This window comes from Scatophagus argus, chromosome 2 (genome assembly GCF_020382885.2).
Source record: "Scatophagus argus isolate fScaArg1 chromosome 2, fScaArg1.pri, whole genome shotgun sequence".
Classification (NCBI taxonomy): Eukaryota; Metazoa; Chordata; class Actinopteri; family Scatophagidae; genus Scatophagus; species Scatophagus argus.
In genome coordinates, this window is record NC_058494.1 from 13,643,947 (window position 1) to 13,659,286 (window position 15,340).

The 15,340-nt window shown below is 39.8% G+C and overlaps 1 protein-coding gene across 1 annotated transcript in view; it reads right to left on the minus strand.

Annotated features, from left to right (window-relative positions):
* LOC124070835 (paralemmin-3-like) overlaps positions 1 to 15,340 on the minus strand; it is a 30,978-nt gene that overhangs the window by 14,390 nt on the left and 1,248 nt on the right. The window lies entirely within an intron of this gene.

Sequence of the window (15,340 nt, forward strand, 5' to 3'; positions counted from 1 at the left end):
AAACACAAACAGAAGCTTTGATGAGGAGGTATTGAGAAACTCCCTGTAGACACACACTGACTTCGATAATTAGACATGATACAGGGGGGAGAGGAGGGAAGGCTGACAAAGTCAAAAAGTTAAGAGACAGAGAAAGTCAGGATGGTTGGAGGGAATAACTGCTGAAGAAGAGAAAACAATGGCGTGGGGAGCGGGGGAGTTGACCAGGGACGTAGTAACTGGTTGCCCACGAGATGGGACAACCTGTGACACAAATATGAGAAAAAAATCTTGTACACGGAAAATAAGACGTTTCTCATGAAACCTTGATCATTATCAAAGAAACTCAGGTCAACCTGTTCCCAGCTAAACCAAAGAGTGATTCTGAAATCTTGAATAGTAATTTAAAGGATTTTTGTTTTGCCCAAAGAAGTGATAGGATCCAGTATTTCAAGAGGAAAAGATAATATTAAAGAAAAGTTAGATAATAATGTATTTTTTTCTTAAATACATTTTTATTTTATTATTCCTTGAATCATCTTTTGACCTTGGGATGAGCAACAGAGGAGGGATCCCTCTTCCAGAGCAGACAGACATGCAATAGATGTTATTTATGTAGACCAATGTAACATCAGTAAAATTACAATTCAAAAAATAAAAATGCCTCTATGACGAATAATTTAAATCATTCATTTGCCATAAATCATGTCTGTTCTCCAATGGGCAGTGTCCATGTTATAAAACCCATCAGAAGTGTTATTAAGGGGAAATCTTTATTTTAACCATGAATCTTTACACCTTAACTGTGAATTTTCACACAACTCCCACAGTCCCCTCTTGGTACTCACAAAGAACAACAACCCACAACTGTGCTGTGGGACCCAACAAATGCACACTACATCTCTATCCAAACAGCAGTAAGTAAGAAAACACCAATATGGCACGTGGCCATGATCACAGCTCGGGTGCTACAGTATTTAATAAGGTATCAGTTCACCTGTAACACCTGTTACATGTCAGTCCAGATGGCTGAAATGACTGAATGCATCAGTTCCATTAAAACTGACAGTTTTTTGGTTTATAGGGCAATAACACCAGCTACTGGAATAAGTTGTAGGCTGTCTGACCTCAGTGGTATGAACTCCCACACACCAAGTCTTCCCAGTTCCTAGTCTCTCTTCCTCCCTACGGGTCACTCACACTTAGTCACACAATGGACAGAAGGCATTATGGTCAAAGACAAAAGTGTGTACTCGGGGAAAAGAGTGTACCTGTAATACAATTACAGGTCCGGTCTGTTATTTAGCTCAGTGTCAAACCGGTTTGAAAACTACAACGGGCCAACCCTACCTATGACTCAAGCTGACAAGACAATTAGCAAAACAAGCAAAACACACACATGGTGGACAGTTCACAAAAAAAGTATCAGAATTGAAGCAACAGAACCAGAGATATCATTCCTTTTATTTCATGCATATTTTGGCCTCTTAAAGTAAGGTCCCTTGATTACCAACAGCACAACTTTAGTTGCCAGGAGTCTGGTCAGAGATTAGGGTGTGTTGCGCCGGTCGCGTCAAATGTATTGGCTAAGTGGCTAGCCTCAAGAGGTCAGAGGTCAGCCAAGCTCTCTTCTTTCCCAGGTTTATTTTCATATTCACCAATAATTTTTCAGACCCAACTAATGCTACCTCAAGTGCAGCCACAAAACCGTTATAACTTTTTACGAATGCAAGAAGTACTCGCCAACACCTGTAGACAGACTTTAATCTATAAAAAAAAAACAGCAAAGCTTCCTTTTAAGAGGCTGGCATTATTACATAAAAAAATGACTAAAACAATCAATCAATCTTGAGCACATTTACCAATAAATTTGCCAATGGACTAATCAGTTAATCAGATTAATGTTTCAGCTGTTTTAACCCTTGTATTCTCCTTGTGTCAAATTTGACCCATTTTCAAATGTTTTCTTTTACTCAAAAATTACCTATAGTTTTAGGTAAATGAGGTCTGTTGACTAGCAATGCCAAAAACAATTGTCCAATTGGCGGTAATGAGTTTGAATCACATTCACATGGTGTACCACAGAATTTGGTAATAATTATATATTTCATACATCATAAACAGCTAAATTGGAACAGGTCAGTATTGACCTGGGAGGACAAAAGTTGCACAGTCGACAGGAAGACAATATGAGGGTTAACTGTGTGCAGAAAGGTCCAAGAACTCCAGCTGCCAGCTCAGTCATTCAGTTAGTTTCTTTGCAAACATTCCTTCAGCCCTGGTGCAAAAGAATGTATATTTGCTTTTAGTGTATGTGTGCATGTTTATATAACAATGTATATTTGCCTAGTGGGGTGCCATGAGGTCTACATGCTGAGTGCTGGTGTAGTGACATTAGCTCTCTGAGAACAGATGGGAGAACAGTGGGGTGTCTGGAATGAGAAACTATAACAACCATTTAGTATCACAGTTCACTACTCATGAATTTCTCTGAAACAATCAGACAGTACAAAACTGGCTGTATATAAGAATGAAAATGGGACTTTAACACAGTTCTGCACCTACGAGACGAGGGGCTGCAGTTTTTCTTTTAATGAAAAGTCTTAAGACTGCCTTCACACTGCATTTGAGAGTGACCCAATTCAGATTTTCTTTTTTTTTTTGTTACATCTGGTCTTTTTCCTCAACTGCTCACATTGATCGTTTAACGTGACTTGTATCTGACATCAGTGTGAACAGATCTGTGCCATAATCCCACATTAAACATGCTGCTGAACAACAGAAAATGTCACTGGCACAACAGTCCATCATCAAGATGAAAAAAATTGTGGTGCAGGCATTCATTTCTTGAATTGTGGTACGATCAGCTTTCCAGACTGATAGCAAGAATAAAAGTTTTTGCTTTTTGCCAGATATCTGCTAAATTTGAAATCTCCCAGTTGTTGCTGCGATCCTCCATATTTGATGAATTGATGAGTAATGAAGTATCAGTGATGTAAGTGTGTTCAGTAGAGAAAAAAAAAAACACATGCATTCTGATATGACTATTCACACAACTGTCACACCATCAGGAATCAGACACATATCTAATGTAGGACCTCATAAGAAAACGGACCAAATAAGAAGTGAAAAGTGATTTGTGCCATCGAAATTGTTCTGAAAAAACTGATCTCAGTCACATGAGCCAAGAAAAAAAGAACAAAAAAAATCAGATCTGGACCATTTTTGCCTGTAGTGTCAACAAAAGCCTTCTCAACAAACTATTTTGGTGCCCAGCTATATCCCAATCAGAGTGCATGTAAAGAAAGCTTGACTTATTTTCAAGCTGAACACAATAACACAAAAGCCAAAGCATTAGCATTTCATTTTCTGGAAAGACTGTGGGAGAGGCGATTGGTATAATCAGTGTGGCCTGTCAGGTGGCCCTTACATACTTCGAGTGCCTCCTGTTGTTCTGTATCAACTTGTACATGTGCCAGTATGCCATAATATCCGTCGGGGCATGAAGTATCTACATCAGATTAAAAGCAGGTAAGCTGTCTATTCAAAGAACACCTGTCAGGAATTTAAATCATCAGACACAATGAACTAGCTTATTCAGACACAATAACCCTCTCTCTAACATGAACTGTTGCCTGCGGGACTCTGATAAATCTGTGTAACAGGGCACCTTTCAGTCCAGGCATCGCTATACTTGACAAAAATCGGAATGGGTTTCATCAGAGCAGTCATTACGATTAGGGCTCCAAATAACAAATACATTTGTTACTAATTAAGTGCAGATTATTTGCTTGATTATTCGGTTAAGTGTTTTTGTCCCTAACCGTTCAGAAAATAGTGAAATAGCCTGTTTTAATTTTTGTCAGTCCAAGGAAACATATTGAAATTGTATCCAAGATTGTTAGAATGCATAACATAAAAATGTTTTTCTTTAATATTTTTTAAAAAAAGCTGTATAACACCTTCCCATGTGACAAGCTGGGACAAGCTGATTTGTGGCATTTCTGCAGGCCATTACAGGCCACTGAACGTACAACATATACTGAGTTGCTAACATAGCTTAAGGTCTATAGGGGGTGGGGGTGCGGGGTCATCAAAAGGCCACCAAGTGACATTTTGTTTCTGTGTGCAAATGATGCAGTGATGCTGCTGTTAGACTGCCGGCCACTCTGCTTCTCTGCACCACTACTTTGAGATATGGGGAGACAGTGGTGTGTTGGGCTCAATTATATAGGCCTGCAGTACTTTCAGCACCTTTGAGTACTAACATAATGTACACTGTAAAACTGAAAAGAGTGAAAGTAGACAAATCAGACGCAGAGAAAAACAGGTTTTTAAAAGAATGCAGAGCTATTTAGACTAAAGTCTTGATTCACATTTCCGGGCCTGTGGGACAGAAACAGAGTATACCAAGGCCATCAAGTTGAAAATATCCTTCCACCCATGTGTTTGGGAACAGGAAGAGACAAACATTGCTGTCCTCCAGACGATTAGAGACATGCAATCGCAACAACCCTGATCTCTGAACCTGCGCATCCTCTGCTGTCGTCACTGACCCTAGCTCAGGAAGAGTGTGACTTAAACAGATAGCCAGCTAGCTGTAAAACAAATTCTTCGATAGAACTTCAGTCTGAGACGAGGCAATAGCTCTCCAGCTTGAGGGATGGACAGAGGGTGCTGTTGTAAAATACTTTTCATCGATTATTGATTTTCAGTTGCTTTACGGGCTGTGCGGCAAAAACTGCATTATTGGAGATGGCTATGCTGCTTATCTACATAGAAAAAAATCTGACACGCAGTGGGAGGATGTGTGTTTGTGTGTGTTTCTGTTCGTGAGTGTACTATATGTATGTGCATGTGAGTGTGTGTTTGTGTTTGTGGGTGGGTGGTATGGGTGGAATTTGTGCAGCTTGGATGGTGCGGTGCAACAGCACATGGCCAAGTTCTTCTGATTGACAGTCCAGGTCGGGGGAATGAAAACACGGCATTCCTCTGCTCTATGTGTGTATGTGTGTGTGTGTGAACATCAGTAAAGGACTGAAGGTTAACGTGTGATATGTGTATGCCTCTTATGTCACAGAGCCAATAGTGTAGCAGACTTTGGAGCGTGTTGGGGATTATCAGAGTCAACAACATACAGCACAGATTTACTCCAAGTCATTTATCACTGCTGCACTTCACAGGCATTACAGTGCTACATTAACCTAACCTCTGAAGTAACACTGAGGCTCAAATAATGTGCGCACGTCAGAGAATCAAAGATGCCATCAACCTACTAATACCACATTTATCAGGGCATTATCTTTTGCAGATATGTGCAGTTAGCGTGCACAAAAGATCACAATAGATCTCATTCTCTCGAGAGCTTCAAAGGAATCATTGCGAGGGAATATCAAAAGAGATCTTCCAACAGGTCCCGGTGCTCAGCGGTAAGAACCAAAGCAAGTTTAATGTACTGACAATTTGACTAAATTGGGTTGAGAGAGAAGACGATGATGAAACAAAAGCACCTCAAAGGAGCAAATTCCTTTGCTCTCAATTTGTCTCTGTTTTATACAGCCATAAAAAGGATTGAGGGAGATCAATGGTGGGCTGTCAGTTACCACACACACACACACACACACAGAATGGAGTCTCTGTTCTGGTGTTAGTTTTAGCCTGGTATCCAGTATCTATGAATGAACACTTAAATATGAAACTGACACCCACAGCAATCCATCTCATCTCTGTTTGGGCTAATCCAGAAAGTAACATGAAATGATGTTTCTAAGTTTAACCATCAAGGTTGCAAAGGCTCCTGGGTCACTTTCACACCTGTAGTTTGGCAAATAAAGCAAGAGATGTAAAAATGTGATCACCAACTGGCAGCCCACGGGACACATCCGCACTGCCAAAGCTTCCCATCCAGAAAATTCAGAAAATATGTGCATCTAATGTTATTCACTAGTGAAAAAGGTCAAACCAGCAGGTGGGGGGGTGGGGTGGGGGTTATGTGTTCCCTTGGTTACCTAAGACAGTTTGTATACATATACAGATTGCTTATTGCTTCCTATAAAAGTCTGCATGCAGATTAACCTGACAGTTGTCTACCTTTTGAATTCATGCTAAATTCACAAACCTGCTATCTTCAGCCTTACTTTCATATTACAAATCTCACAAATTTATTGGACAGAGACCAAGCTTTTCAAGAGGTCTCAGTCTGTGATTACCTTTATCCACCAGGTTTATCTTACTATTCATGCTAACATTCTGTGCTGTTAGAAGACAGTTTGTGCAGCCATCATCTCATCAGTCAAACACACAGATGGTTAACATGAAGCTAAATATTGTATATGGCTGCATACAACTTCATGTTGCCGTCTGAATGGTTCTCAATATGGACAGGCTTCTGATCACTAGCCACGACAAAAATCACCATCTGCCACACACATTTAAAATATTAAGTCTGGAAGGATTTTGGGTGAGAAAATCTGTTCCATGATCATTAAGCTGAGCAGCAGATCAAAAGTGACAGCATGGTAAAGCCTTTATAAAATCTTGTCATCCACTCATTAAATCAGCAGAGGGATCCGAGGGACCCGGATGCTACATATGCACGGTGAAGCTGTAGAATATTGTGCTATGCAGCGTGGATGAGTCATCTTGGCTCACGGAGTATGATTAACATGCAGGATTATCAATTTAATCTGACTGTAAGGAAGTCACATTGTTGCACTGGTCTAAGTATGTATGTATGTATGCTTTCCTGAGAATGGCTCAGCGTCAGTTAAATTACAACAGCTCGGTAAACATACATAACACATCTCGCCAGTCTTGTTGGTTACATCACAGTTAGAGAGAGACATTTGTAATCAAAATTTTATTAAGATACCTGGTACATAAAATTGTTTTGAGTGGAAAAAGAATAGTGTACATAAACAAATCAAAGGTCTGAGGATGGAGAGACTAAAAACAAACTTGTTATTTTGGGCTAACATAATTAAAAAAATAAAAGCAGACTAAAATGAAAAACAAAAACAAAAAAACTGGCATATATGGTGATAGATTAATACCTTTATAATCCTTTTTAATAAATTACATACTAAGCCTTAAATATGATCTGTTTGAGATTTGTCTTTTACTTTCAAACACTTACATTTCAAAGAGAAAAGTAGGGCCTGGGGAATTCATCGGGAGATGATTTGATTTAATATGAGAAACTCTTCTTGTACATATCAGTTATGAATAAAATTTACAGTGACTCAAACTCTGTTTCTGATAACATGTATGGTGAGTATTTTTCCAACAGCAGCCTCTGTGTAGCAGCTTTTATCATTATAGGCTGAGACAGCATTCACACATGGATTAAAAGTGTCTTCACACACACACACACACACACACAAAGGTTGTGGGTAAGAGCATGAAATACCATTATTAATATCATGATAATGATCTCAACCATATCAGACACAACTCTGTGAAAGTCCTCAAAATCCCCTTGAAAGGTTTGAACAAACCAACATGACGGGAAATTGTTACCCAGTTCTACATGTGCTGTACTCAGTCATGACCTTGCATGACTTCAGAGTCGGAGACAAAAGGTATTCAACCATTGCTCTCACCCTGAAAGACTGACTGACTTAATCACCGTGGTTTCAATGTTTTGGCATTCGTGAACTCCTCTATCTACAGCTTTATCTCCTCAAACACTGTGCTCAGACAGTTGAGGCCTGTATTAGCGTTCATGATAAGAGGAGAAACACAGTTTCTTAACCCTGAGGTGGAATGTAGTGTGTGTGTGTGTGTGTGTGCGTTACGCTTTTCAGGAGTGAAGATTACAGGCTAGCTGATGGTTCATGAAAAACAGAGACAGTGTGGCTGAGGGCAAAGTTGCCTTTTTCCACTAACTGAATGTCATTACACCCTTTATACAATGTATTTAAGTTTGATAAACAGTACAGTGCCTGACTTGATATGCTGTACTGTCGATATATAGTGTCTCAGTCTGCGTGTGTGCGTGCCTATGCGACTTCCCTGTGTGACTGTAATTTTAGGGAATCTCAGAAAGTTTGAAAGTTCAGTCTCTGTGATGGTATCAAATGATGACAAAATTGAGAGACAGCAAAAAAAGATAAACACAGAAGTAAGAAAAGGGTCAACAGTGTGGAGTTTTTCATAAAGTCTCTGTTCAAACAAAACACATTGCAAGAACAGGGGCTGACACAAGATTGAGTCCTCATGACCGTCTCACGGGCTGACAAGTCATGAGGAGCAGGGAGGAAGCTTTAGAAATCAGAAAACATAAGGTTAGAATGAAAGAAATGAGCAAGAGACAGATAAGACACAGCGACATGATGTAAACGGAAAATCCCGCAAGGAACCGAAGGTTTTAAAACAATGAAAGGGCAAGAACAAGATGAAGAGGCAGGGGTGGGGTGGGGTGGGGGGATGAGGGTATGAGACACCTTCTGACAAGTCCTGACAAAACACTTGAGGCTGTGACACACCATAAAAATTCTGCCCGCATCTTCACCAAAACCCAGCTCAAAGACACATCAAGTTCACACTGTGTCACCTTACAATATGTGCCAGCGTCTATTTTGTGAGCATCCCACAAACAGGTTTCACATACAAAACTGGTGGTGTAACAGTAACAGTGGTGCACCTACAGTTACAAACTTGTTAGTGGCATTTCTCCCATAAAATACAAAGTGATTTCACCAACCAAGTTAATAATTATTGAATATCTGCTGATACTTGTCTCAGCCTGATAGAGTGGATGCTGTCTACATAAAGAGCACACTCTCTGATTTACCGTAAATCTGTAAAATAATTCTACTTCAGATATGTTTGATAGCTCTGCAGTGAAAGAATAAACAGCATGTCTACTTTGCTTGTGTGTGCTGTGGTGCTGAAAAGATAGGTTGAAACATCAATTATTCAAAACAAACAAAAATTATTGTCGTTTATGAAGCAAAAATACCAACCATTTTCTGTTCCAGCTTCTTCAATGTGGAACCATTATACTTTCCTGTTTTATTTGTTTTAATCATTGTAAACTGAACAAAAATAACTGGATATCAGCAAAAGATTTGGACAGAAGCAGTTCCTTTCTTCAAAAAAAAAAACAACTAAAAATTTAAAAAATTCTTAAGTTCAATTGTGGAGTTGCAGCACTTTCATGCACCTGCAAAACAGCAGTGAAATAAAGGCAAAGGGACCTTTTTTGAACCCAAAGCGGCTCTGTGCCCTCTGCTCACTGACGCACGCTGTCATTGTGGATACTCACTGAAACTGCTAGCTGCAGGTTATCCATTCGAGCTGCCCTTAATGCTGTGCATTAAGAGGAGGTTCAACTGTGTTAAAGGGAAGCAGGTTTTGACAGGTGTTTTTCACACAGTGCAATGGATTGCAATAAACAAAGGGTGAGAACTGCATCTGGCTTAAACACAAACTAATTAAAAATATCTTGTTTGATGATACCGTTTGTGCAGACTGACTTATAACTTGTTTTAATCATAAGTTAGCAACAGCGCTGCAGCAGCACAGAAAACAAGAAAGTTCTTTCACTGGGATAATTGTCTATGGTCTGCCCTCTTTTTGACAGAACTACTTTAGGATGAGTTTTCTCATGCCCCACATACACACATGCAGAAACTATACTTGGTAAATGCTCCCCTTGCACTTTGAGCAAGTGTATGTAAGACATGTATTGGCTTGTTTCAGTTACTTCTCTGTCTGTGTGTGCAGCATTAGCGCATGTGTGTTTGTGTCAAACAGGTTTGGAGAGGAATGCAGAACTGGCGTAATCCGGTCTTGGTTCATTTTCACAATTGTCATGGAGTCAAAAGCCTGCAGGCCTGTGTGCCATGGGGCCTCGTAGCTCAGGCACGATTACACAGATCATCTCACATAACAGAGTGCAGACAAGATCGGAGTTAAACCACATCAGGACAAAGTAATACATTACACACACATCTATAGGGACATTAAAATCAACTTTCTATGGGAATAAATTACTATAAAGTTTTGAACTTTGAAATAACATGGAAATACAACAGCTCTACCAGCTGATGAGACCTTTCTACACAGCACGTTTGTCTGGGCAGCCACCTTGTAAAGTCAGGCAACGTAAAGTTTAACTTTCTGCCTCACTAAAAAGTCCAGCCCATCATTACAGAAATTAGAGAAGAAGCCTCTTTTAACCAGCAACCGTTCAGCCTCCCTGACATTATAGTAGTGAAGGCAATGAATGGCGCTTCCTTATGAAACATTAATGTAAGAAATGTTCACTGCAGCCCTAATGTCACTGAGGGGTATTGATTTCAGAAATCCCTTCTATAGCAGCACAAACAGTATCAGTGAGATGCTTTGACTTCCTCTGATCAGTCATTTTGCAAAAAAGTCTTCTTTTTTTTTTAAAACTGTTTCAGATTTTATTTAAATTAAGTATCCTGTCTGCCAAGCTCAACATTGCCCCATATTCCTGATGAATATCTTGCAAAATTACTCAGAACTCTGTTAACTGGTACCTATTTGACAATTTCAAAGGGAGTTAATATTCCATTTCAATAGAGCTGAAGAGCTCTTTGTATTCACAGGATTTTTTTTTCAGACACTTGGTACATAATTCGATTTATCTCACCACTGTCAGGTTTGCTCTCTTCTTCTGCCCTTGGCTGTCTCTCTCATTTACATCTGCCTTCATCCACTTGTCTGTTGCAAACTCACTCTTCAGTGTAAGCCCTGTAATTTTCTGATTTTATATTGATTTCAAATGCTGATGGAAGAAACTATTCTTGACAAACTGAAGATTTTAAATCATATCAAGTAGCCAAATGTTTTTGTGGAGGTGAGTTCTTCAATCCAACATTAAAAACCCTGTTAAAATGATGTCTGACTTCATACAAGCTGCACATAGTGTTTCCCACTGGTTTGAATAAGACTTAAATGTTGTTGAAGTGTCTGGGATGTTAAATATTAAAAGGCTGAAACATCAGAAATTATTCAACTATATTCATTTTTCACCCAAAAGATATTTTCACCAGGGTTAAAGGTCTTGAAGGTTCCCAGGACCCAACACTGTGGGGTTGCAAAAACATCTCAAACCAACAAACCAGAGGGTCAGCAGGCTGGTGCAGAGGAATGCCTCCTCTCACTATGGCAACGCAAGGTCTTCTTCAGGTTTTAGTGAACACATCATAAATAAACACATGCAGAAAATTCAAAATACACTTTCTTGACCTGGGCATTTGTGTTGTAGTGTTGTACATTATTGGCCTGGCCATCATGACTGAAAAATAACTGATTTAACTGATCAGAGATACAAAATGAATCTGACTGCAAGACTGAGTTTCTTATGTAGGAAACCCTAAAAGTCTCCAACACATGTAGGTATGCCTGCTGTACAACAAAAGCACACTGGTTTTGTTTGGACAAAGTACTGCGTACACTGGTCAATGAAAATCAAACAAAATCAGAGTGGGACTGCAGTTTTCAAAGCACACTTCCAGATAAGAGTAGGCATGACGCACAAGTTTCTCTACCAGTCCCAAAGAAAGTGCAGTTTTTATGTCAGTGACACATTATACACAGGAAAATAGGTTACAGCAACTTGTCAGACTGCTGAGTGATACTAAGCAGTCTGACAAAGGCACATCTTAATGTGGGAAGCTTCAAATAAGGCTGTTTCTCCTCCCTGGGTATTGCATTTGGAGAATGGTGACTTGTGTAGATAGAGCTGCAGTATTATGCACTGCAACAAGAGTTGGAACAAGTCTACACCAGACAAAAAGCTTGCTTATAAACAGCAAAAGAAATTGTTAGAAATTCCAAGCCTCCTCTGATGATGAAAAGGATATTTGTACTGTATATGTGGCATGTGTTCCTGCCAGAACTGAGAACAAAACCAGAACTATCAAAAAACACAAAAAAGACCAAAAAAAAAAGCTTGGGGATGAAGGGATGGAGGGATGGAGATCTGTCGTTGGCATTTTGAGAAATTCCAACAGGTAAGGTCTTCCAAATGAGTTGATAAATGGCAGCGATGAGACATTTCTTCTTTTAATCATTTAACTGACTAGACAACATCACACATTAACTGCAGACTGGAATGAGGTGGAACATTAGACAGCTTGCTGGCATCGCTAAATTGTGACAACACCTCCGTCTCGTCCTCTCTCCCTCCGTGAAGAAACACGCACGCCAAAAAACGAGGGTCTAGTTCTGCCATTCATTAATGTTTGGCTGTGTTCAATCAGTTTGGTGCATGCAGCCTGAAGCATCTCTGTTCTGAAGTGCACTCATGCCAGCATTTTAAAATACGCAGCCACATATCATTCTCGACATTGTTTCCTACAGTATACAGCAGTGGGATTCTTTGCTATGGCTAACCAGACACCGTAACCTCGTAACCACAGCCACCTAATTTACACTAATAAGGGAAACAGAAACTCCTCTCTCTATAATGCAGCAGAGTTCAACAGCACCACACACTACTGTTACAAAAAAACTGAACATTACTGTAGGATTAGACTGCATTAGTTTTAGCTAGGTGTACCTGAGAAACTGGCAACTACTGAGTGGATATACATATAACAAAATCAAGGCTTTTCATCGACTTTCCTACAGCTTTTGAAAATTAATCATCTTGAAACGCCACTGAAGTGCGGGGAAATTAATCTTAGACTAGGGTGCGGAAAAAAGCTGGGAAGCTGAGAAACTTTTACTGAGAAAATATTATCCTGTCACACTCAGCTCAGGTCTTTCTTAGTTATCTCCGCAGACCATTACCTTCACAACCATAACACATTACTTAACTGTGTAATCCTTGTCTGCTTGATTAAAGCATTGTTGCTGGTGTCCTAAAGAAGTGCTTGTGCACGACAGACATAAAGTAAAACGAAGATGGGAAATGTTTTTCTTCTCCCCCCTCCTTCTCTCACCAACTGTCACACTGTATTTCTGAGGCTTTTCACTCAACAGATTAATGCAAATGAAAGGAACAAAACACACAGACACACAAGCAGCATGATTTCAGAGAGCTTTCTGAAAACCACCTTCTGTGCTGGAACAAGAGACAACAAAAAGAGGACAAACAAGAGGGCAAGTCCCTGAAATTCAGACTATAGTTCTCATTTGAACATTGGGGCATGACTGGTATCTCAGGCATTAAGGACTGACATAATGCAGAAAGAAGCTGTAGGTCAGGTGAGCTCATTAGGAAGCAATTTATCATATGCCTCAATTTTAATATTTCTCACTATTACAATTTAACTTATTGCATGTTACGCCAGCACAGAATGCAATATTTTATGCTAACAGCAGATTAGGCCGTTTATAGGGGCACTCCACCCATTTCAACACATTAGTTCACCTATCAGTTCACCCCATCACTGTGAGTGCTATGCAGTCAGATAAAACAGTTCAGTTGTTCTAAAGAAGCTTTCTAACCAGGAAAATAACCTAGGTCACGTCATAGTGATGTTATCAGCACCATCTCAGCTTAAGGCAACAAAACGTAAGACTTTTAACAGAAAAAACTGGTTAAAAAGCTTGCACGGAATTTGAAATATGAGAAAGGGAGGTTTTAATGAAAGAGGATCCCCAACTGCAAGTGCTGTATAGCATTTCTGAAGCTTCAAACTAATATGGACTAAAATTCGGACTCTGCACTGGTGCTTCCTTTTTAAAAGGTGGAAAAGCCCTTTAAGATAGAAACTGTAGTATGAATTGGATCTAACAACCCTAACCAGAACAAAGTCGTAGATGGAATAAGCATAAAAGAGGTGCAGGATGTTCCACTTTCAGATGCATGAACAAACAGTATATTACATACTGCACTTACACACATTGGACTATGACTACTGAGAGTTTTTCCCTGATCAGTTCTATCGTTTTTTCCCAATTGAATGTTGGAACCTAAAAAAAAAAACACAAAATAAAAGTCTGTGTGCCAAGTGTCTTTTTAGTATGTTTGTTTCCAGGTGAACCAGCTTTGGTCACCTGATGTCTGAGTCTAATCTTTTGCTCAGCCATAATAATAACATCCTAATGCACAGTGTGTTTGTGCAGTTTGCACACAGACAGTCAGAGTGGTGGCAACATAACATAGAGAGAGGAAGCGGCTGTAAAGCAGAGCTGTGACACTGACAAACTCTGACATTGTAATGTAACATTCACCAGGCATCATTTATCTACCCAGCTTAGCTGAAATGCTAAGTCAAGGTGGAGTCTGGTTAGATGACAATAGACTATGTAGAATGGAAAATACAATATGATTGCAACTGAGGATGGACAGGCCGATGGACAGGCCGATGGACGGAGATATGCTGGGGGCAATGAGGCAGTGAGAAGCTTCTCTCCTGCTATAAACTCATCCATCACTCAGTTATTCCAAGCAAATAAGTGGTGGATTTCATCACTCCCAGCTACTGTTTTGTCTCCTCCCCTTTATATCTTTCTGTTTTTTAATCTCCCTCCACTTCGCCGCAGTCTGACTCTCTCCTGCTCTCTTCAACCGTATTTGAAAAGATAAAACTCACGCTGATTGGTGGTGCTGACTACCACATTGTTTCTCCCGCCCTTTTATCTGTCTTTTACAGCTCTCTCGCCCACTCTGCCCATCTCCCTTCAAATTTGCACATTTGAGCAGTGTTTTGTAGATTCATATCAAAGCCATACTGCTTTGCAAGTGACTAACACAACGACCAGGGCTCTATGCAATATTTTGTATTCACCAAACAAAAACACTATTCGTCTGCACAACAACAAACATTATATATCTGCAATGAGCTCATACTAGCATTCTGTTTTTTATGGTGTCACAAATACTTCATTACAACAGCCAAAGACTGCATTTTAAAATGAATGTCACGTGTTACAAATAGTAGATCAAAGATTGGAGGAGACAAAACTGCTGTCTGACTAATCACAAAAGTAATTAAACCGAGTCAAAGCAGCTGAAAATGAGACAGCGGCATCAAAGAGTGAAACCTATATTAAGTTTCAGGAGGTTTTGTCTGTAAGTGACAGCAGCTAAAGTTTCTTTAATAATCATGCATGAGAGGGAATGTCCTTTTTACTGTCATAAAACAGCTTATCTGTGATCAGTTTGCATCTTTGGCTGCTGTGACGTTTGTATTGTCCTGTCCAGTGATCTTTATCCTTTTGAAACCTCAGAAACAAGTATGCTTGTTAATAAACCCTCAAAAAATTAACTCTTTCCCAGAGAGTCAAACAGAGTAACACCCCACTGGCATGGCCTCAAGGCCCTCAGTTGTCAGCCTGACAGAAGAAGAGCCACGTCAGGAGCTCCTGCTGGGATCTCTGCTTGTAAATCAGTAAGCTCTGCTCAGAAATTGGTTTCTGCTAATGAAGCTGT